Genomic DNA, 13,036 nt, shown 5'->3' with positions numbered 1-13,036 from the left:
GAGGAGCATTTGCTATAGGGTGAGTTCCACATCCAAGGGTCGTGCCATCCACTCAGCCATGGCCAAGGAAAAGCTAAACAGAAATGAGACAGAAATGCTCAGCCAGACCCAAATTACCCAAAAAGTATAAGCAAACCAAGAAATGTTCTTCAGGGTGTTGGGTTTCCTTCCTTTAATGGTGGCACAAACCCCACTGCAGGATCCCACAGTGCTCAGGGCTTGGAGGAGCCAGCAGGGCTGATAAAGTGAATGACTTGACCTCACCAAAGGGATAGGTTTTATCTTCTCTAGAAGCACAGCAGCGGAGGGGGAACATGATAAGAGCCTCCCCAAACTTTGGAGATGACAGTGATCAATTGCTCCCTGGGTCTATTGGAGCAAAGCCAAGTTGTAATCAACTTAATTTGCAAAGAGAAAGCTCAAAGGTTAGATATTAAGACAGATGTTCAGTGTGCTGTGGGAGGATGGTGAAGCCTGGTCCTCGTTACGTGAAGGCTATTCCAGGCAAGCTGAGCAAAGTAATGTGGGGAGCAGTCAGGTGTGCTTGTGGGGTTTGGAAGGACTTGGGACACTGAGCAACATGGTTTAGTGGACATGCTGGTGATGGGCTGATGTTTGGACTAGATGACCCTGTTGGTCTTTTCCAACTTTAGTGATTTTATGATTCTATCCTTGTCCTGTATTCCTATTCATAGCTCAGTCTCTCTCTGTATTGGCCATCCAGATTGACCCAAGCTATCTATCTCTCTGGGGAACTCCTGTTGTGGTAAAGCCTGGATCCTACAGTACAGCTTTTGCTCCATGGTGGGAAAGGGACCTAATGGCCATCCCTCACCTCAGTGCACTGCTCTGAAGGTGGCAGTTCTGAGCCTGGGAGAGGGAAGCTGGGAGGTTTCAGACACTTACAAGCTGTTTTATAGGAATTGTCAAAGCCTTGTTTTGGGCTGGTGCCTTTTGGCTTTTGAAGGAGAAAAATTACAAGGAGGCTGAGGTTTACTAAAACCCCAAACCTGACAACTCCTGCAAAAACAAGCCTACTTGTTCCAGGCTGGGTTTTATGGCCGTTGTCTGTATGTGGTAAAAACTCAGGCAGCATTAGAGCAGTGAGGCTATTGCATATCCCAAACTATGTGTTCACGGGTGTGTTACTGATTTGCTGAAGCTCTGAGTTTGGAAAGTTTTCACTCAAACGAAGAGGGTGGGACAGGTTCTCGTTTGATATTTTCATGACTCTTTCCAAGTTAATCAGTAGAATGAATGAAGACAATCAAGAGAAAAGCACTTTTTCTCCCTTTTTGGAGCTTCCACGAACAAACCGGTGGCTCCGATGTGCTGCGGTGGCCCAGGAGAACCCGGTGGGGTTTGCAATACGGCAGCCCCGCTGGGAGCAGCACGGGCCGGCTGTGCCCCCCCTCTCCATCCCCAACCCCGACCCGGGATCAGGTGCGGGCAGTGCGGGGATGCGGCGAGGCTGCAGCACCATCTGTTGGCAGCAAGGGAAGCAGCCGGCACCAGCGGAGGTGGTCATTCAGTGCAACGCAATTTAATGCCTTGCGAATCACTGCGATTCACTGCATGGTGTGCAATACGTTGCGATGCATTTCACTGCGATACGCTGCACTGGAATGCAGTTCAGTGCAAATTCAGTGCAGTGCAGGCTCTTGTGGATCCAGAGGGCTTCTCGGGGTTTGGCGGCTTTTAGGAGCCAAGTGGAGCAGAAGGCATGCTGGTGAGGAGCAAGGTGGGATGGCTGGGCTTGTCACAGGTGGTGTCAGGGCACTGCAAGGCTCAGGGCAGGTGGGACATGGGGAAGATCTGGCACACATTCCTTGGCTCCCAGGTGGGAGGTGAGGGATGGTGCTATAATTCCTTCCCCTGTAACTGGGGTGGTTTGTGAGGCAGCCTCAGGACCTGCCCTCCAGCCTCCTCTGCCTCACGTTGTGACTCGGTACGTGGCTTCCCCTCCATGTGGTTTCCATCCTGTGGGCTAGCACTTATCGTTGCTGGTCCTTTTGAAGTTTTTCCCAGCCACCAGGTTTTCTCATTTCTCTCAAACGGTGATTTATGCCCTGTATCCATCCTCCTGTCCCAGGACAGTGAATAGACCAGAGGATCTGCCAGCAGCGTTGGGTACTGCTGTTTCGTGCTGACTCCCCACCTCTCACATCAGTGCATTGGGGTGGAAGGGTCACTGCTGGGCACAGCCTGGCAGTGTTCTGCTTAGAGACACAGAGGATGAGCTGCAGGCTGATGGCATATTGCTGGTAACAGCCCTTCCCTGGCTAAAGCAGTTATAATGAGGAAAAGTCCTGTCTTTAGAACTATGTTTCCTAATGAGAGGAGGTTTCCATCTCTGACCTGTCCTAAGCCATCCTGGGAAGCAGCTGGGCATGGCTGCTCTGAACTGAGGTCAGAGTCCCCAAACTCAACTGCTGGACATGGACAGGACATCATCTCCTGGCACCAAAGTAAGCAGCAGAACTGAAGGCAGAGATGAGGGCTGCAGGGGTGAAAAGCATCCCTGGAGGCCCACTGCCCTACACAGTGTGGTTTGGTGTCAGCTGGGGAGTGAGGAGCTGAGATTTGGGGAAATGGGGGGAAGGAATCAGTGCTCACCTGCTCTGAGAGCAGAGGATATGGAAATAAACCAACAGAAAAAAAAAAACACTTCGTGGAAACCCACTGAAAATGGGATTTACACATATTTCTGAGCCGACAGGCTGGAGGCTTTCTGCAAGTGGCTGCTTCCCAAGCGAACTCTCAGTTCCCGCAGGTAAAACATCGGCATTTTAGAGAGGGAAACGCCTTCTGTTAGGCGCTGTAGCTTAAAGGAACGATCCCAGCTGAGCAGATCTGCGCTCCGGGTGTCCGGGACGGGCGGCAGATGGCAGCAGAGCCGGGCTCAAGCTGTGCCTGCCTTGCTCCAGGCTCCCGAATTCCTTCCTCTCTCGGCCAGGAGCCAACAGCGGCATTGCTGTCCCGGCGGAGCGTCCTTGCAGGGAGAGACCTTCACCGGCTTCTGCCCGCCCCAGCTGCTTTATCTGCAGCAACCCAGCGCTGGGCAGTTAAACCCGCTTGGGGCTGCCCCCCGATCCACGTTCTGAGTGATCCCAAAGCAGCCACGTCTCAGATTTGAGGGGATTTTGTGGGATGCGGTGAGGCACAACGTCAGAACCCCCCTCCCTTCCCTATCCCTTCCCCCTCCCTTCCCTATCCCTGGGTCTCTTCCCTCTGTCGGAAGGATTAAATCATTCCCATCACACTCCTGGCGCCTTTGCTGGTGAGATTTGGTCCCTCTCCATAGAAAGCCCTGGGGACCTGTTCCCCCAAACCACTTTCTGGGGTATAAAGAAGAGTAAAGCACCACGTCACGGTGATGTAAATGGGCTTCTGGTGTATTTTTTTTTCTGCCCCCAGCCAGAGCCACAAATCCTTCATGTGATACCCAGGGATGGGGTGATGGCAGGAGGGATGGGGGAATTGAGGAATTGCCCTTGGAGCTGCCTTGTTGATGGGAAGGGAAATTTGTTGAGTCACGGTTTGGGGCTGGCAAACCTCCAGCACTTCACAACCAGCTGGGAGGAAGCCTGGGGTCGCGTCACCCTGAAGGAAACAGCAGGAGAACAAGCTGCAGCCCTGGAAGGAAGCTGAGAGCATCTTTGCCTGGCTCCTGCAGCCCCCTGCCAGATTAAAGCAAAATGGGGAGGGGGCAAAGCCTACTGTATGAGCTGCCAGGAGGGTGGGCACAGGGCAGACTGTACCCAGAGACATGGGGTGGCTGCAGAGCAGGAGACAGGCCCTGGCCATAGGAACACACAAAGGTCATATCTGAGGCATCCTCTGCCTGTACCAGCATCTGCCTCTGTGGGAAATTCCCCCTGATTAAATGCACTCCCCCTTTCTAGCCAGCTCTGCCTCCTGGGGCACAAGTTATCTCTGGTGCTTGGGTCCCGGGTGCCGGCATCACCCCACCCAGCCTGGCTGGCCCCAGATGCTGCTGAGAGCTGGGGCTGCCCTCTCCTGATTACAGCCGCATGAGGCTGCTTTTATCATGGGCAAAGCGCTGCTGGCTCATTCATTCCCTCCAGTTGTCCCTCTGCTGCCTGGAGCCCTGTGCTCAGATCCCACTGCATTATCTCCCCTCTTCACGTGAGCTGCTCTATTTGCAGCCTGCCTATCTGCAAAGCAACACTGAGCAGGACGGGGGCCCTGGCCTCAGCCCAAAGGAAGGTGACATTTGCCACTGTCTGGGGAAACGGCTCTTCCAGGCAAGGACGGATTCTGATTGCTCCCATGCTCCTGGGCTGGGAACCCCGTGCCCTATCCAACCCCAGGGATTTAGATTAGATGTTAGAAGGGAATTCTTTATTCAGAGGGCGGTGAGGCTCTGTGACTGCTGCCCAGAGCTATGAGTGCCCCATCCCTGGAGGTGCCATGGATGGGGCCCTGGGCAGCCTGAGCTGGTGGGTGGCACCCAGCCCGTGGCAGGAGGTTGGAACTGGATGGGCTGGAAGGTCTCTTCCAATCCAACCATTATAATTCTATGAAATGTGAACATCCGACCTTACTTCAATTTCCAAAAGTTGGAAGCTCTGAGTGGGGGTGTTTACATCGATGTGTCTTCAGATCAATCAGAAGCTGTGCCCAAGTGCCCTGGGGTCAGCAGAAACAGCAGCAGCTCAATGTCCAGCCCCCGCTAACATTATCAGCACTCACAGCACGTTGTCACCACGCACTGAAGGGCAGGAAGCACCTTAATGAGTCTCTCTAAAGTAAATTATTAAATGAACCGATAAGGCTGCAGCAGTGGCACAGGAGCTGCAGCACTGCATGGAGCTCAGTGCTCAGCACTGCCGGACTGGAGGACCAGGAGGACCCTACGATCTGCTCATCCCCACCAACCTCAGCTGTTCTCAGGCTGCAGCCCCAATGCAGTTCTTGATGCAAATGTTGGCTTTCTTTTGTGTTGCACCAGCTGCAAGCAGCCCCTGCTGCTTCGTGAGCTCTGGCTGCCATCCCACGCCAGGCTCAGATAAAACGCAGGGATGTTTTGGTTTGGCACAGGCACTGGGTTTGCATCCTTAGGGGAGGAATTACAAAATAAGGAGATAAGCCTGGCGATTGGGAACAAGCTCCAGAAAAGCTGTCTTGAGCATAAAGAAGCCTGCACTGCCCTGCAGACGGCTGCGGTGATCCTGATTTGGGGCCAGAAATTCCTACAGAATGTTTTGGAGATTCTGGAGAGCACCCAGAATTGTCCCACAGCGGGACTGCTGAGCCCAGGCTGGTTGTGCTGAAGCAGAAAGATGAATCTGCTGTGGAAACATGGAATCATAGAGTCACAAAGGTTGGAAAAGACCTCTAAGATCACCAAGTCCAAACCCAGCCCTCCCCCACTGTGCCCACTGACGATGTCCCTCAGTGCCATATCTATCCTTCCCTTGAACACCCCCAAGAATGGTAACCCCACCACCTCCCTGGGCAGCCTGTGCCGATGCATCACTACTCTTTCTGAGAAATTTTTCTTAATATCCAACTTGAAAGCTGCAGCTTGCAGAGGTGGAGAGGGGAACTGTGGGCTCTCCCCCTGTATTTCGTTTGTTTGTTGGTTGTTGGAGGAAGAAGAACAGAACAGTGTCCCCGTGTGAAAGGGACGTATGCAGAAGCACTGCTCGCTGTGTCTCCACTCCGAAGTTCTGGTTGTGTGCTGGCAGGTGAAATGTGCAGCAGCCAAAGGGGTTAGCTGAGAAGCATGCAAATCAAACAAACCGACACACAACAAGAACTCTTGGCTCAAGCTGCACGCAGCTTCACGTTGCATTCATTTTGCTCATGATTTAACATCAAAGCCTAACAAATACCCTGGCAGGAGGTAGGACTCTTAAGAGTCAGCACCTCTACTCATGCCAGATGGTAAAAAGCTTCAGATCACCACAAAACCTGGCAGCCAATGGATAACAAAACCCACCTGCCAATTCTGCTTTTCTGGACCTAAAAAGCAGGCAAAAATCTTGTGCTGGTGCAAGGCAGCAAGGTGGCACCCAGAGGTGGCTGTAACCCACAGCCTCCACCACGTGGAAGAGGAGAGATCATGGAGCCTTAGAATCATTAAGGTTGGAAAAGACCTCCAAGATCATCCTAATCAACTAATATATCCTAATTCACAGCACCTAGTTCAGAGGCATTCCTCCGGCTGCATTTCAGAACTTACACAGAGTAGGTCAGCTGGATGGACCCACTTTACAGAACAGGAAAGTGAGGACAGCACGCATCCTGTGCTGAACATCAGCTCCTCAGTGCTGTCTCTGGTCTCAGGGATGGAATGTTGCTGCCAGGAACCACTGCTCCTTGGGAAGCACAAGGTTAGCAGAGGTGAGGGCAAGAATGAAGTCATAAAGTGCAGCCTCTCAACCTGGATTTACAGTGCCTTCCCTGTGCCTATGCTGGCTCTCTCTGGGCAGTAGATTCAGAATCCTCCTGGATGACTTGCAGGAGCACATCCATGAGCATGCTGTAGTCTTTCTGCCTCTTGGAGCTGTAAAGGAGCCATGCTCTTTTCTGAGGTTAATCAGAACTATTTCAGTTCACACCTTTGCAGCCAATGATCTTGACAAGCCAACAGCTTGGGGCTGACAGCAGTGGCATTTCTAAACCACTGAACAACTTCCTTTTCCCATCTTCAGGACTCTGCTCCCTGCTCTTCAGTCCTCCCAGGTCCTCCATGTGGCCAGGGGTTCCCTACCACTTCCCAGGCTGCAGCCCAATCCTACACCTGCACCACCCATCCCATCACTGCCTCCCAAATCCAGCCAACCCCAGGGCTGACACGGTGCTCATTCCCATCCCTGCTGACCTCCCTGGGGACAGAGAGCAAGCCCTGGTAGCCGTCCTGTTTGTATACATTGGTCTGCTATGGACACAGATCCTTTAATCCCCCTCTCTGTCCCACAGACTGTACTGGTACAATGGGAGCCAAGGCTGGGTGCTGGCACTGCACTTTGCTGAAGCCCTTTTCCTCCTGACTGGCTGATCAGCTGCTGACAGGGTGCTACCAGGAGGCTCAGCATCCTGGCAAAGGGGACTGTCCCCAAATCAACTCAGTGGCACCAGCAGGAGCGGGCAGGGAAGGACATTTGAAGTGTCACTGAACATCTGGAGCCCAAACTCTGAACACAATGCACAAAATAATGAGGGAATTTTAACTTTGCACCTCAGCCCGGCAGCGATGTCATTACGTAGTGGTTCAGGGTGAGACCTGAATGGCAAGGCCCAGGGCTTTGCTTTGACTGCAGAGGGGTAAAACAATATTTAAACAACTGCCAGGCTCTGCCAGCAGCAGGGCTCCCATGGGAAAAGAGAGACTTTGCAGACATGAACTGCTGATGGTTTTGTCGTGAACATCCAACCAGGAAAAGGAGAGAACGAAGCTGCTGGGAACTGCCTCTGATTTTGTGTTTCCTAACACCGGTGGTTGACTCTGAGCTGTTAATTATCCTTAGATGCTTAGGGAAAAACAACCCAGAAATCCCATTCGTTAATCTTATTGATCCTCACCTTGAGACTCTGGGAGCTTTTAGGCACCCACGTGAGCTGCCAACACTTGAATGAATTGAGCTCCATGGATCAGCTGCTGGCTGGAACCTCCCTACACAGAGGGCAGTGAGGTGTGTGTCCCCCACCAGCTCCAGCACACAGAGCTGATGGCAGAGAAATGCAGAGCCCTGGGACTTACAGCCCAACTCCACCATGCTTCATTTCTTAATGGGAATGGCACATCCTGGGAGGGAGCAGAATGTCTCATCTGAAGCACAGACCTGAAAGCATTCTGGAAAGTGATGCATTTATTCCTCATCTCCGGTTGGAAAAGTGTCTGAAATATTTTGGCTAACATTTCTGAATGCACAGTTGGCAAAGGGGAGGAGGAAACCATTTCTATGGGAGCCGAATATCCATCACAGGGAATAGCCTCAGTGGTTGGCTTACACCATGTCTCCAAAATTACATGGAAATAAAAACTAGGGGATGAGTTAGACAACCTCGGGTTGATATATATACAGCAAAATATACAAGGTGAGAAACTCCTGTCCAGAGGAGGTGTTGCTTTCTACAGCCAATGTCACCCATAACTGGGAAGTGGGAGGGTTTTCACAATTTGTCTCAAGTAAATGAGGTTACTGACCACCTTGGGAGAACCCAGCAAGAGCTCCAACTTTTGGAAGAACCAGTTGTGACGATAAAAGTGGTTACAAGCCATTAGATTTATTTGTATCCCCCCAATTCTTAAAACTTCATATCAATTCTTAAAACTTTAAATTTGGGGCTATTGACTTATTTACACCTCACTCTTTAACACCTAGAAGAAACAAAGTGTTCTCAACTCAAGCACATTTGCTGCACACTTTCCAGTGCAGAGATGTGCATGAGCAGTGATGGAAGAGGGGCTCAGTGGAGCCCATACAGCCCAGCAGCGGGGTGCATGGCCAGGCAGCACCATGCAGTGAGGCTGGGCTGCTGGGGCTCTGGGCTGTGTGGTCCTGCTAAGCATTTTCTAATGAGAATGTAATGGAACTCGTTAGTGTCTGCCATTTTATTATGTGGGTTGAAAATTACTTCTTAGTGCGGATGTGCTCAGTCTTCATGCTGATCGTTCATATGTTTTGCTGGAAGGATATGAGCACATTTATCTCAGAGCCAGGGAGTGCCTTCTACCTCTCCGAAGGCAAGGACTTGGTGTGCTCCGATTCCCTTGTCCTGGCAGCAGGATGGAGAGATTGCTGTCTCACTTCCTTGCGTGCTGTGTCTGCATGAGAGAGCTGAACTCCTGCTAACCTGCCCAGCGGGACTGCGCAGCGCAGCAGGAGGCTGCAGCCCCATCCCTTTGCCACACGCTGGCTCCTGCGCTCCCTGTGCCACCAGCGCTGCTCTGTCTCCACGATTTCTAACAATCCTTAGGGCAGGTTCATTGGTTTTCAATGGGGAACCACCAGGTTTGCTAAAATAAAAAATTCTTAGCTGGATCTCAGCACCGCCACTGGTGGCACAGAGACTTGAGAATGGCACCGATGTGCCACAATGTCAGGTTTCTCTTTCACAGATAAGACCTGAGTGTCCTTTGAAAGATTTTCTTCTGTGGATGTCAGAGGTAGTCCTGCGTTTCAATCAATTTTGCTGAATTTGCAAGTCACCGGGAAGCAGAGCAGATACGGCAAATATCTGGGACAACTGAATCAGCCCAAAAGCAGCAGTGGAAAGGAGTGCTGCCGAATCTGCATAACCTTGAGTGTGCTGTCCTGCACAGCGTCCCCACCCAGCAGAATTCACAGACCAGTAACAACGAGGTAAATAATTCAAAGCCTATGACTCAGGATGGGAAGTTTGGGTTTTTCTTGGCAAAATCCCCTTTCTCTTTTTGAAAGCATTACAGGTGCCTGATCCCTAATGTGCTGCTGTTCATACTTAAAGCATGATTTAGCATGGTCAGGTTTGCATCTGACCTCCTCAGCGGACAGAGCGATCACCACTCACTGATAGCAAACAAGTGGTGTGAAGGTGTCCAGGAATGACCATTTGGACCCAAAATGGTCCAAAAACCTGCAAGGCTGGCACACCTTTGGGATGAGAGACAAAATGATGTGATCCAGAGCATGCCCAGCACACTGCAGCTGCTTGTGGGCAATGGAGATCAAGTTACAGCTAAAGAAAAACTTCACAAAAAAGTAACGTTGATTTTCCTTCTCCAGCACCTCAAGCTCTGTTACTTGCTGATGTAGCAGCAGTTGTTTCACACGCTGTGTTGTCTAGCAGGGCTCAGAGCTGGTTTTTTTAATATTAGTTCTTTACAAACACACACTCCTGGTTTAGCCACAAGTAGCTCAGAGGTATTGATATCACCTTAAATCCCAGTCAGTCCAGAAACTGTTATCATAAAGGTATTTGTTGAAAGTGTATTAGCTAAAAGGTTCAATGCATCAGTAGCTCAGTTTAAAACACCAGGCACCTTGTTGGCTTGTTAGCATCCTGCTCTGGGTTTAAGGAGGGTTGGGAGAAAAATGCATGGGGCTGGAGGGGAGCAGCACTGAATTAAAGCTGTTCCCAAAGTGAAGGTCACTCCGCCAGGAGAAACTGTCGGCTTGGAAAGCATCTTTAAACCTACAGGCCAGAGTCAAAGCAGCCAGGCGGCTGCGATAAATATGCAAGCCATGCTTCATTCAGGGAGAAAGAAGTGAGCTGTTGTATGCAGGGTGAGGGAGGTTGGGAGCTCCTGCCCAAAGCTGGCTCCGCAGCTGCTGATGCCAGCAGAGGAATTTCCCCAGAGACTGCATGCTCAGAGGCTGCACCGCGGCTGGCAAAAAGCACAGGGATGGGAGAAAGCAGGAAGGCATGGGGACACAGCTGGGGTGAAGGGCTAGCCCCAGAGGCAGGCTTGGGGAGATGGTGAGGTGCTTTTATTGCGTTTGGGGAAAGCAGAGCTGGATTTGTTCCCGGTAAATTGTGCTGCAGAAACACTGCGACTTCTTGGCTGCTTCTCAGCATGTCCCCAGAGCTCGGGAACAGAATATTCCAGCTACCAAAACAGCATGTGCTGCTTGCTGGGCAGAGCGGGGGAGATGGACTGGCAGAGGTGAGGACACCAGGAACACTATGGTGTGTGGAGGCTGCCAGACACTGCCATGTGCTTACACTAAGTCGAGCCTGCATGCACCAAGCACAGTTCACCTGCAGAGTTTCCCTTCACAGAGAGCATCCATGTTTGCATGGTAGCCAGCCAAGGGCAGCGAGGCAATTTGTCCTCTTGGCTGATGCATAAAGGCCATGCATAAGCTCGATTGCTTGCGCGAACAATTCTCTTTCTTCCTCCTTGGCCATTAATTTATTTTTTTTAGCATTTAAAACTATGACACGGTTCAGTCTGGCTGCCCACAGAGTGAGCGTGGAGCGAGAGCCTCACCCAGTTCGCTCCACCCTGCAGCCACTTTGGCTCTCACCCATCGTGGGCTCTTCCTGCTCACGTGGCAGAGCTGGGCAGCCCAGGCTGGCATCTGCCACCCAGCTGAGGCTGACACTGCGTGTCCCAGAGCCTCACAGAAGGTAAATATGTGAACCCTACTGGAGGGAAATCAACATGAGATGTGTAGCCCCCAAAGTGTGCTTATGAGCGCATAGAAACCCCTTTGGAAATATGGGACTGGGCTGACAGGAGTACAGGATACTGTTTTGTTATTGCAGCTCAGATAGGAGAGCATCTGCTCTGGATATTCAGCCAGGCAGCAAGGCCACTGCTCTCTCTTCTAGAGTCACAACCAAATCACACAAATTTCCTGTCGTAATTGTACTGGACAGATTCTTAAAAGTTTCTGGGACACATGGCACACTCTGGTGATCCCCGGGCTGTGGCACATAGTGACACTGCATCACATGAATGTGCTCACTGCTTTGGGGGTAGCCAAGAGAATCCTGAGGGAGAAAAACATTTTTTAAAGCCTGGATGGGAATGGAAGTTCCCTTGGGCTTCATTTTGCTTTCAAGGCTGGAAACATGAACTCCACTGGCTGTAGTAAGAACTAGGCAATAAGCAGACATATTTTGGGCTGGGTATCAAGGGACACATGGGGCCAAAATAGCCTCAGTGGAGAACTCCTGATAACCTAAGTCTCTGTCTAGGGGCCAGTCAGACCTCTGACTCTGTTACCCTTCTGAACAAGAAGCTAAACTATGTCTGCCTCTCCTTCCTTCTAACTGTTTAGCTGTGCAATCAGCTTTCCATTCTTCTCTATGCATTAGCTGGGAGCTATGTTTTCAGTGCCTTGTCACTTTGTTAGTGTTTCTGCAGGGTCTGCATAGGTCTCTCCATATTAAACACTGCGTTTTTTAGGTGAACATTGCTGGGTACAAATGGGGCAGTATGCTCACTGAAGAGAACAGGCCGGTGTGAAGCTTGTTATCAATGTTGGTTTTATTTATAAAGAGCGACTGTGAATCAGAAAAATCTTGTAAAAATGATAACAATAGTGCAGGCTTAGCATTACGCATTGCTTTTCATATGTGTATAATTTGTGCATAACTACACACCGGATTTGGACTCTGGCTGGCCTGCTGCATTAGGGGACGAGGACTGAGGGCATCAGAGACAGTCATGACCAAGCGACATTCCATTAGCTAGGGGTTAATCAAGTATTTTAACCTCCTCAAATGAAAGTGTGCAGGTTTTGCCGGGCTACAAAAGCTATTCCTTTAATCCCTTTCCATGAAACACACTGCATTCTCCAATCATCTTTGTAGTCCTTACTCCATTTCATCATCCTCGAATGTGGATAACCACAATTACACACACTGCTCCGGAGGAAGGCTCATCAGTGCCTTCAGTAATGGGATAAAGAGCTTCTGATGCATTTGAGGTTCACACTTGCCTTTTTCATGTTTTTTTGACGTCGTGGTGTAGTCACCCTATGACAGCGACCAAGCCACCTGTCCTGGTTGCGGTCACTAATCAGCCTTCTGATGGCTCCTTGTTTGCCCTTCCGGGCCGTGAGCCATCCTCCCAGCCCTCCTGCCTTTAACCTTCACCAAAGTCACTGAGCATCCCAAGTTGGAAGGGACCCACAGGGAACACTGAGTCCGACTCCGGGCTCCATACAGCACCATCCAAATCAGATTCTTACATCTGAGAGCCAAGGCTCCTTGAGCACTGGCAGCTCAGAGCTGTGCCAGCTGCCCTGGGCAGCCCATTCCATGCCCACCGCCTTCTGCTGCAGAGCTTTTCCCTCACCACCCCCGACCCTCCCCAACACAGCTCCGTGCTGTGCCATAGCCTGTGATCATCAGACACCCGATTTTGTGTCCCCCTGATGGAGAAGAGAATTTGCTATGGAACCACGGGTGTCCCCTTGTCTCAGTTCAGTTAGAATCACGGAACACCCTGAGCTGGAAGGGACTCGTAAGGACCACTGAGTCCAACTCCTGGCACTGTACAGAACCACCCCAAAATCAGACCGTATGACTGAGAGCGTTGTCCAGACGCTTCCTGAACTCTGGCAAC

This window comes from Meleagris gallopavo, chromosome 15 (genome assembly GCF_905368555.1).
Source record: "Meleagris gallopavo chromosome 15, MGAL_WU_HG_1.1, whole genome shotgun sequence".
Taxonomy (NCBI): domain Eukaryota; kingdom Metazoa; phylum Chordata; class Aves; order Galliformes; family Phasianidae; genus Meleagris; species Meleagris gallopavo.
Note: the sequence above shows the minus strand (reverse complement) of the source record.